We start from the raw sequence: 11,252 nt of genomic DNA, 5'->3' as shown, positions 1-11,252 counted from the left end.
TGATTTGCAAAAACAAATCTCTGGTACATGAGCTCCAAAATTACAAAACTATGCATAAACCTATACAGTATTTTGCTTTTACCAAGAAATCATGCCCTGCTCCATCTCTTTCAACTAATGTTGAGTTGAACAAGAGGGGTAGATGGAAAGATCCGGAATATGTCCTCATCGTGATATGAGGATGGTTGGCAGCACCCCGGATCCGTAAAGTGGCGGAAGGACGAGTGCATGAGCGGCAAAGGCTTCTCCGGCGACCTCTAGACAGTCATCTGCAGCCGCCCACTAGCACTGTTGTTGATGGAGTGGTTCATCGTGGGCCGGCGAATAGAAGGCGGATCCGCCCGATGGGCGGCGGCGGAGAAGACTAGCCAGAGGCATTGGCGTCGAATGCGACCATCGGGCCTGAAACCCTAGCCGTGGTTGTGATCACCCGGGGGCGCTGGAGGTTGGGAACAACCAAATTCAAGGGGCAGAGCTGGTAGATCTTCGAGAGAGGAACTCGTGGTTGTGCTTGGCGGCGGCGGGAGTGGACGGGGCTTGTCGGAATGGGCCAGAGATGGCGGCGGCGGCAAGGTCACCGCAGGAGGGAGATATGAGAGATGTGGGAGCCGTCCGGTGGAGAAAGTGAGGGATGGGAGCGGTTAGGGTTATAGTTTAGGACCTAGAATGGTGTAAGTGTGCTTTCCTAGGCTTTTAGGTTATTTTTCTTATGAGTGGCATGTGATTTTAATGCCCGCCACTGTTTTTTTACATTCATTTTTTAAAGCCCTAAATGAATTTCTAGGTAATTAATATAGGTATACAACTAAAGGGCATCTCCAATGTCTTGCTGTAAAATGCCCATAAATATTGGACACCGATAACTGCCACATGTGTGGTGTGTCGGGTGGTTGTGCCACACGCCCTGTGTGGTACGGAGACGATACCGCCCGCACGACCGCGTCCGGGTGCGCGCAGCCACAGGCCGCACGTCCGATGTGTGGCAAAATCGCCCACACGTCCGGGCAAATGACCGCGCTGCCCGCACGACCCAGCACGCCAGTCATCCTGGCCTCCTTTCGATCCCCAGTCCGACCCGCCGCCGTCTTCTCCTACCTCTCGATCCCCTACCTCCATCGCCTTCCTTCTCTGGTTCCCATGGCAACCAGAGCAGATCCATAGCGCCTTCCCACCGCTAACCACCCCCCAATCCTGCCCTCCCAAGACGACCAACTAAAACCAGGTGAATCTCCGATCTCCTTCTGTTTCTCGTCCTTCTTCTGGCCAGAAATTTGAAATTGCAAATTTGCCAACGAAGATGGCGACTGGATCAACGCTATCAGGGGAAAACACCCCACGGATTTGTGTGTATTCCCATTTGCCAACCAACATACGCCAGATCTGCCATGTACTATGCTAGAGTTGAGCTAAGATTCTCGGTTGGCTTGGTGCGAGTAGTTGGTAATGAAGGATGCGTAGGAATCACTAAAAATAGGGAGAGAAAGGAGAAATTTGGCATAGGGAGGTAGGAAAAATAATTCCCACTTGTGTCTAACATCAGTTGCCACCTATCGTTGTCGTTAACCTCCACCATGTTATCTTGTTGCTTGCCATCCTATTTTATTGGCTGTTGCCATCGCTTAAAAATGATAGCTGGCACCCAGATTTTAGAAGGGAGAGTGGATGTGCAGGTCCTACTTGCCATGATGTGTTGGTTGCCTACGCAGGAAACGTGATAAGATTGCCGTGTTATCTTCTACGTGCAAACAACAAACAATGCATTTTTTGCGGATTGTTGATGCGTTCTTGTTCATGCAGTGACTGAAAACACATTGGCAGAAACAAAATAGCGAAAAATGAATCACGAAGACGGCACTGGTCCTAGGTTTTCTCAAAGGCCGGAAACGCCCCCTTGGGATGCAGCAGAGTACAGTCAACTCATTTCTGCAGGGCCGTTGCTGCCACTACTAGAGCAGTACGCGGACATCGCTACGATGCATGATAACAAAAAAATAACATTTGCCATGTTTGCGATGATGAAGATGTCATTCTACTTATGTCCTACAATGTCATTTTTCGCAGGTTCTTATGACCAAAACACATTCAGGGGGGCACCATGGCAAGTTCAGTCACAGGGCGCTAACACTGACAAATGTACGGGGAACCAACTTCAAGTAGCTAATGTGGCAAATCAAGGTAATGCATACGAAAAAGAAACATACGGGTGTGGACATGAAAATTAAACTTGCAAAGGATGACAAAAGACTCACGAGTTATATCGGAAAAAATGTAGGACCTTCATGCAGCACGTGGCATCAAGCGACAACCATGTTCCTGCCATCGATGTCATACACAGGTGAGTCCATGAAGTGAAGTTGTGGATACTAAATTAGGAGAACCAGCATGCCTGGACAGCTGCAGTTGCCATGCCTGGACAGCTGCGGTTGCCATGCCTGGACAGCTGCAGTTGCCATGCCTGGACAACTGCAGTTGCCATGTGTCATAAAATGTGACTGCAAATGTATAAAACAACTGTGGACGACACGTGTGAACAAACAACTAAAGAAAGAGTTGCCATCCATTTGTGATAGTTGCCATCATGATGTACAATGTGTTAGTTGCCATCAAGTTAATTGTGTAAAGAAAGGGTGTAGAATGTGAAATGTAGGTGCAAAATTAGGGAGTTGCCATGTGAAGGCAACTGCAGTTGCTAGGTGTAATGCACTGTAGTTGCCACATGACAACAACTGAAGTTGCCATGTGGGTTGAACTACAGTTGCCATGTTGTATCCACTCCAGTTGCCATGTGTTGCCGAATGAAATGCAACATGGCAAAAAAAATGTGATGGAAGTTGCCATCTTGTTGTGATGATAGTTGCAACTGTTGGGGAACGTAGTAGTTTCAAAAAAATTCCTACGCACACGCAAGATCATGGTGATGCATAGCAAGGAGAGGGGAGAGAGAGTGTTGTCTATGTACCCTGGTAGACCGTAAGCGGAAGCGTTTATCAACGCAGTTGATGTAGTCGTACACCTTCACGATCCGTCCCGATCAAGTATCAAACGTACATCACCTCCATGGGCAGCACACGTTCAGCTCGATGACGTCCTCGCCTTCTTGATCCAGCAAGACGTGCGAAGTAGTTGATGAGTTCCGACAGCACGACGGCGTGGTGACGGTGTTGGTGAAGAACAATCTCCGCAGGGCTTCGCCTAAGCACTACGGAAACTATGACGGAGGATAAACTAGAGGGGACGGGGCTGCCGGCACACGGCTTGGTGTTTCTTGATCTTTCTTTGGTGCTAGTCCTACCCCTCTATTTATATGTTGAACCCTGGGGTCGGAACTTGGAGTAAAAGCCTCCACTAAGTCAGTTTTGCCCGAAAGGCAAGAGTCCTTCTCGGACTCCAGAGCTAGATGCCAGGGTTCCCGGCGTCTACCCCCTAGACGCCAGGGTTCCTGGCGTCTAGCCTCTGGTCTCTGCAAAACTTCCTTTTGCACTTTCCAAAAGCCTCGTGGGCTTTCCCCTTTGGCCTAAATAAAGTGTCTTGGTATCCAAACATTTCGGGAAACATCTGGAACCCCTTCCGGTGAATTCTGGAACCCTTCCGGAGACCAAACACTATTATCCCATATATCAAACTTTATCTCCGGACCATTCCCGAGTTCCTTGTCATGTCCATGATCTCATCCGGGACTCCGAACAACATTCGGTTACCAACATACATAACTGATATAGTACTATATCGTCAACGCACGTTAAGCGTGCGGACCCTACGGGTTCGAGAACTATGTAGACAAGACCGATACACCTCTCTATTAAATAACCAATAGCGGAACATGGATGCCCATATTGGCTCCTACATATTCTACAAAGATCTTTATCGCTCGAACCGCATAACAACATACGTTGTTCGCTTTGTCATCGATATGTTACTTGCCCGAGATTCGATCGTCGGTATCTCAATACCTAGTTCAATCTTGTTACCGGCAAGTCTCTTTACTCGTTTCATAATGCATCATCCCGCAACTAACTCATTGGTCATATTGCTTGCAAGGCTTATAGTGATGTGCATTACCGAGAGGGCCCAGAGATACCTCTCCGACAATCGGAGTGACAAATCCTATTCTCGACCTATGCCAACTCAAGGAACACCATCAGAGACACCTGTAGAGCATCTTTATAATCACCCAGTTACGTTGTGATGTTTGGTAGCACACAAAGTGTTCCTCCAGTATTCAGGAGTTGCATAATCTCATAGTCATAGGAACATGTATAAGTCATGGAGAAAGCAATAGTAGTAAACTAAACGATCAAGTGCTAAGCTAACGGAATGGGTCAAGTCAATCAGATCATTCTCTAATGATGTGATCCCATTAATCAAATGACAACTCATGTCTATGGTTAGGAAACATAATCATCTTTGATTCAATGAGCTAGTCAAGTAGAGGCATACTAGTGACACTCTGTTTGTCTATGTATTCACACATGTACTAAGTTTCCGGTTAATACAATTATAGCATGAATAATAAACATTTTTCATGAAATAAGGAAATAAATAATAACTTTATTATTGCCTGTAGGGCATATTTCCTTCAGTCTCACACTTGCACTAGAGTCAATAATTTAGTTCACATCGCCATGTGATTTAACATCAATAGTTCACATCTTTATGTGGTTAACACCCATAGTTCACATCGACATGTGACCAACACCCAAAGGGTTTACTAGAGTCAGTAATCTAGTTCACATCGCTATGTGATTAACACCCAAAGAGTACTAGTGTGTGATCATGTTTTGCTTGTGAGATAATTTTAGTCAACGGGTCTGTCACATTCAGATCCATAAGTATTTTGCAAATTTCTATGTCTACAATGATCTGCACGGAGCTACTCTAGATAATAGCTCCCACTTTCAATATGTATCTAGATCAAGACTTAGAGTCATCCAGATCGGTGTCAAAGCTTGGATCGATGTAACTCTTTATGACGAACTCTTTATCACCTCCATAACCGAGAAATATTTCCTTATTCCACTAAGGATAATTTTGACCGCTTTCAAGTGATCTACTCCTAGATCACTATTGTACCCTCTTGCCAAACTCTTGGTGAGGTACACAATAGACCTGGTACACAACATGGCATACTTTATAGAACCTATGGCTGAGGCATAATGAATGACTTTCATTATCTTTCTATCTTCTGCCGTGGTCGGGCTTTGAGTCTTACTCAATTTCACACCTTGTAACACAGGTAAGAACTCTTTCTTTGATTGTTCCATCTTGAACTACTTCAAAATCTTGTCAAGGTATGTACTCATTGAAAAAACTTATCAAGCGTCTTGATCCATCTCTATAGATCTTGATGCTCAATATGTAAGTAGCTTCACCGAGGTATTTCTTTGAAAAACTCTTTTCAAATACTCCTTTATGCTTTCCAGAAAAATTCTATATTATTTCAGATCAGCAATATGTCATTCACATATATTTATCAGAAATGATGTAGTGCTCCCACTCACTTTCTTGTAAATACAGGCTTCACCGCAAGTCTATATAAAACTATGTGCTTTGATCAACTCATCAAAGCATATATTCCAACTCCAAGATGCTTGCACCAGTCCATAGATGGATCGCTGGAGCTTGGACATTTTGTTAGCACCTTTAGGATCAATAAAACCTTCTGGTTGCATTATATACAACTCTTCTTTAAGAAATCCATTAAGGAATGTGGTTTTGACATCCATTTGCCAGATTTCATAAAATGTGGCATTTGCTAACATGATTCGGACAGACTTAAGCATCGCTACAGGTGAGAAAGTCTCATCGTAGTCAACCCCTCTAACTTTGTAGATAGTAACATTACCATCAGCGTCAGTCTTCTTATTGAAGATCCTTTTATTTTCTATGGCTTGTCGATCATCGGGCAAGTTAACCAAAGTCCACACTTTGTTCTCATACATGGATCCCATCTCAGATTTCATGGCCTCAAGCCATTTTATGGAATCTGGGCTCATCATCGCTTCCTCATAGTTCGTAGGTTCGTCATGGTCAAGTAACATGACCTCCAGAATAGGATTACCGTACCACTCTGGTGCGGATCTTACTCTAGTTGACCTATGAGGTTCGGTAGTAACTTGATCTGAAGTTTCATGATCATCATCATTAATTTCCTCACTAATTTGTGTAGGCATCACTGCAACTAATTTCAGTGATGAGCTACTTTCCAATTCGAGAGAAGGTACAATTACCTCATCAAGTTCTACTTTTCTCCCACTCACTTATTTCGGGAGAAACTCCTTCTCTAGGAAGGATCCATTCTCAGCAACGAATATCTTGCCTTCGGATCTGTGATAGAAGGTGTACCCAACAGTTTCTTTTGGGTATCCTATGATGATTTACTTCTCCGATTTGGGTTCGAGCTTATCATGTTGAAACTTTTTCACATAAGCATCGCAGTCCCAAACTTTAGTAGTAAATGGTAAGAGACATCATAGATCGCACCATATCTAATAAAGTACGGTTACGAAGTTCGGACACACCATTATGCTGTGGTGTTCAAATGAAGACAGAACTCGTAACTCAAATATTCTCCTTCACGATCAGATCATAGAAACTTTATTTTCTTGTTACGATGATTTTCCACTTCACTCTGAAATTCTTTAAACTTTTCAAATGTTTCAGACTTATGTTCCATCAAGTAGATATACCCATATCTTCTCAAATCATCTGTGAAGGTCAGAAAATAACGATACCCGCCGCGAGCCTTAACACTCATCGGACCGCATACATCATTATGTATTATTTCTAAAAAATCTATAGCTCTCTCCATTGTTCCGGAGAACGGAGTCTTAGTCATCTTGCCCATGAGGCATGGTTTGCATGTATCAAGTGAGTCATAATCAAGTGATTCCAAAAGCCCATCAGCATGGAGTTTCTTCATGCGCTTTACACCAATATGACCTAAATGGCAGTGCCACAAATAAGTTGCACTATCATTATTAACTTTGCATCTTTTGGCTTCAATATTTTGAATATGTGTATCACTACGATTGAGATCCAACAAACCATTTTCATTGGGTGTATGACCATAGAAGGTTTTATTCATGTAAACAAAACAACAATTATTCTCTGACTTAAATGAATAACCGTTTTGCAACAAACATGATAAAATCATATTCATTCTCAACGCAAACACCAAATAACATTTATTTAGGTTGAACACTAATCCTGAAAGTATAGGGAGTGTGCGATGATGATCATATCAATCTTGGAACCACTTCCAACACACATCATCACTTCACTCTTAACCAGTCTCTCTTCATTCTGCAACTCCCATTTCGAGTTACTACTCTTAGCAACTGAACTAGTATCAAATACTGAGGGGTTGCTATAAACACTAGTAAAGTATACATCAATAACATGTATATCAAATATACCTTTGTTCACTTTGCCATCCTTCTTATCCGCCAAATACTTGGGGCAGCTCCGCTTCCAGTGACCAGTCCTTTGCAGTAGAAGCACTTAGTCTCAGGCTTAGGTCCAGACTTTGGTTTTCTTCACTTGAGCAGCAACTTGCTTGCAGTTCTTCTTGAAGTTCCCCTTCTTCCCTTTGCCCTTTTCTTGAAACTAGTAGTCTTGTCAACCATCAACACTTAATGCTCTTTTGATTTCTACCTTCACCAATTTCAGCATCGCGAAGAGCTCGGGAATTACTTTCGTCATCCCTTACATATTATAGTTCATCATGAAGTTCTAGTAACTTGGTGATAGTGACGAGATAACTTTGTCAATTACTATCTTATCTGGAAGATTAACTCCCACTTGTTTCAAGCAATTGTAATATCCAGACAATCTGAGCACATGCTCACTGGTTGAGTTGTTCTCCTCCATCTTGTAGGCAAAGTATTGTCAGAGATCTCATATCTCTTGACACGGGCATGAGTATGAAATACCAATTTCAACTCTTGGAACATTTTATATGCTCCGTGGCGTTCAAAACATTTTTGAAGTCCTGGTTCTAAGCCATAAAGCATGGTGCACTTAAACTATCAAGTAGTCATCATAGCAAGCTTTGTCAAATGTTCATAATGTCTTCATCTGCTCCTGCAATAGGTCTGTCACCTAGCGGTGCATCAAGGACATAATTCTTCTATGCAGCAATGAGGATAATCCTCAGATCACGGACCAAGTCCGCATCATTGCTACTATCATCTTTCAACTTATTTTTCTCTAGGAACATATCAAAAATAAACGGGGAGCTACATCCCGTGCTATTGATCTACAACATAGTTATGCAAATACTATCAGGACTAAGTTCATGATAAATTAAAGTTCAGTTAATCATATTATTTAAGAACTCCCACTTAGATAGACATCCCTCTAGTCATCTAATCACGTGATCCATATCAACTAAACCATGTCCGATCATCACGTGAGATGGAGTGATTTTCAATGGTGAACATCACTATGTTGATCATATCTACTATATGATTCAAGCTCGACCTTTCGGTCTCAGTGTTTCGAGGCCATATCTGCATATGCTAGGCTCGTCAAGTTTAACCCGAGTATTTTTGCGCGTGCAAAACTGGCTTGCACCCGTTGTAGATGAACCTTGAGCTTATCACACCCGATCATCACATGGTGTCTCAGCACGACGAACTTTGGCAATAGAGGATACTCAGGGCGAACACTTTATCTTGAAATTTAGTGAGAGATCATCTTATAATGCTACCGTCAAACAAAGCAGAATAAGATGCATAAAGGATAAACATCACATGCAATCAATATAAGTGATATGATATGGCCATCATCATCTTGTGCCTTTGATCTCCATCTCCAAAGCACCGTCATGATCACCATCGTCACCGGCGCGGCACCATGATCTCCATCGTAGCATCGTTGTCGTCTCGCCAGCTATTGCTTCTACGACTATCACTACCGTTTAGTGATAAAGTAAAGCAATTACAGGGCGATTGCATTGCATACAATAAAGCGACAACCATATGACTCCTGTCAGTTGCCGATAACTCCGTTACAAAACATGATCATCTCATACAACAAAATATAGCATCATGCCTTGACCATATCACATCACAACATGCCCTGCAAAAACAAGTTAGACGTCCTCTACTTTGTTGTTGCAAGTTTTACGTGGCTGCTACGGGATGAGCAAGAATCATTCTTACCTAAGCATCAAAACCACAACGATATTTTGTCAAGTTAGTGTTTTTTTAACCTTCAACAAGGACCGGGCGTAGTCACACTCGGTTCAACTCAAGTTGGAGAAACTAACACCCACCAGCCACCTGTGTGCAAAGCACGTCGGTGAACCAGTCTCGCGTAAGCGTACGCGTAATGTCGGTCCGGGCCGCTTCATCCAAAAATACCGCCGAACCAAAGTATGACATGTTGGTAAGCAGTATGACTTGTATCGCCCACAACTCACTTGTGTTCTACTCGTGCATATAACATCTACGCATAAACCTGGCTCAGATGCCACTGTTGGGGAACGTAGTAGTTTAAAAAAAATTCCTACGCACATGCAAGATCATGGTGATGAATAGCAACGAGAGGGGAGAGAGTGTTTTCTACGTACCCTCGTAGATCGTAAGTGGAAGTGTTTATCAACGCAGTTGATGTAGTCGTACACCTTCACTATCCGTCCCGATCAAGTACCGAACATACGACACCTCCGTGTTCAACAAATGTTCAGCTCGATGACGTCCTCGCCTTCTTGATCCAGCAAGATGGGCGAAGTAGTTGATGAGTTCAGACAACACGACGGCGTGGTGACGATGTTGGTGAAGAACAATCTCTGCAGGGCTTCGCCTATGGAAACTATGACGGAGGATAAACTAGAGGGGGTGGGGTTGTCGACACACGGCTTGGTGTTTCTTGATCTGTCTTTGGTGCTAGCTCTGCCCCTCTATTTATATGTTGAGACCTCGGGTCGAAACTTGGAGTAAAAGCCTCCTCTAAGTCGGTTTTGCCCAAAAGGCAACAGTCCTTCTCGGACTCCAGGACTAAACGCCAGGGTTCCCAGCGTCTACCCCCTAGACGCCAGGGTTCCTAGCATCTAGCCTCTGGTCTCCGCAAAACTTCCTTTTGCACTTTCCAAAAGCCTCATGGGCTTTCCCATTTGGCCTGTTCTCGTACCCAAACATTTCGGGAAACATCCGGAACCCCATCCGGTGAATTCCGGAACCCTTCCGGAGACCAAACACTATTATCCCATATATCAAACTTTATCTCTGGACCATTCCGGAGTTCCTCTTCATGTCTGTGATCTCATCTGGGACTCCGAACAACATTCGGTTACCAACATACATAACTCATATAGTACTATATCGTCAACGAACGTTAAGCGTGCGGACCCTATGGGTTCGAGAACTATGTAGACATGACCGAGACACCTCTCTGGTCAATAACCAATAGCGGAACCTGGATGTCCATATTGGCTCCCACATATTCTACGAAGATCTTTATCGGTCGAACCGCATAACAACATACGTTGTTCCCTTTGTCATCGGTATGGTACTTGCCCAAGATTCGATCGTCGGTATCTCAATACCTAGTCCAGTCTTGTTACCGGCAAGTCTCTTTACTCGTTCTGTAATGCATCATCTCGCAACTAACTCATCAGTCATATTTCTTGCAAGGCTTATAGTGATGTGGATTACCGAGAGGGCCCAGAGATACCTCTCTGACAATCAGAGTGACAAACCCTATTCTCGATCTACGCCAACTCAACGAACACCAGAGACACCTGTAGAGCACCTTTATAATCACCTAGTTACATTGTGACGTATGGTAGCACACAAAGTGTTCCTCCGGTATTCAAGAGTTGCATAATCTCATAGCCATAGGAACATGTATAAGTCATGGAGAAAGCAATAGCAGTAAACTAAACGGTCAAGTGCTAAGCTAACAAAATGGGTCAAGTCAATCATATCATTCTCTAATGATGTGATCCTGTTAATCAAATGACAACTCATGTCTATGGTTAGGAAACATAACCATTTTTGATTCAACGGGCTAGTCAAGTATAGGCATACTAGTGACACTCTATTTGTCTATGTATTCACACATGTACTAAGTTTCCGGTTAATACAATTCTAGCATGAATAATAAACATTTATCATGAAATAAGGAAATAAATAATAACTTTATTATTGCCTCTAGGGCATAGAGGCAATAATATTATTTATTTCCTTATTTCATGATAAACGTTTATTATTCATGCTAGAATTGTATTAATCGGAAACATAATACAT

The sequence above is a fragment of the Triticum aestivum genome, chromosome 2B (genome assembly GCF_018294505.1).
Source record: "Triticum aestivum cultivar Chinese Spring chromosome 2B, IWGSC CS RefSeq v2.1, whole genome shotgun sequence".
Classification (NCBI taxonomy): domain Eukaryota; kingdom Viridiplantae; phylum Streptophyta; class Magnoliopsida; order Poales; family Poaceae; genus Triticum; species Triticum aestivum.
This window is presented reverse-complemented; position numbering follows the sequence as displayed.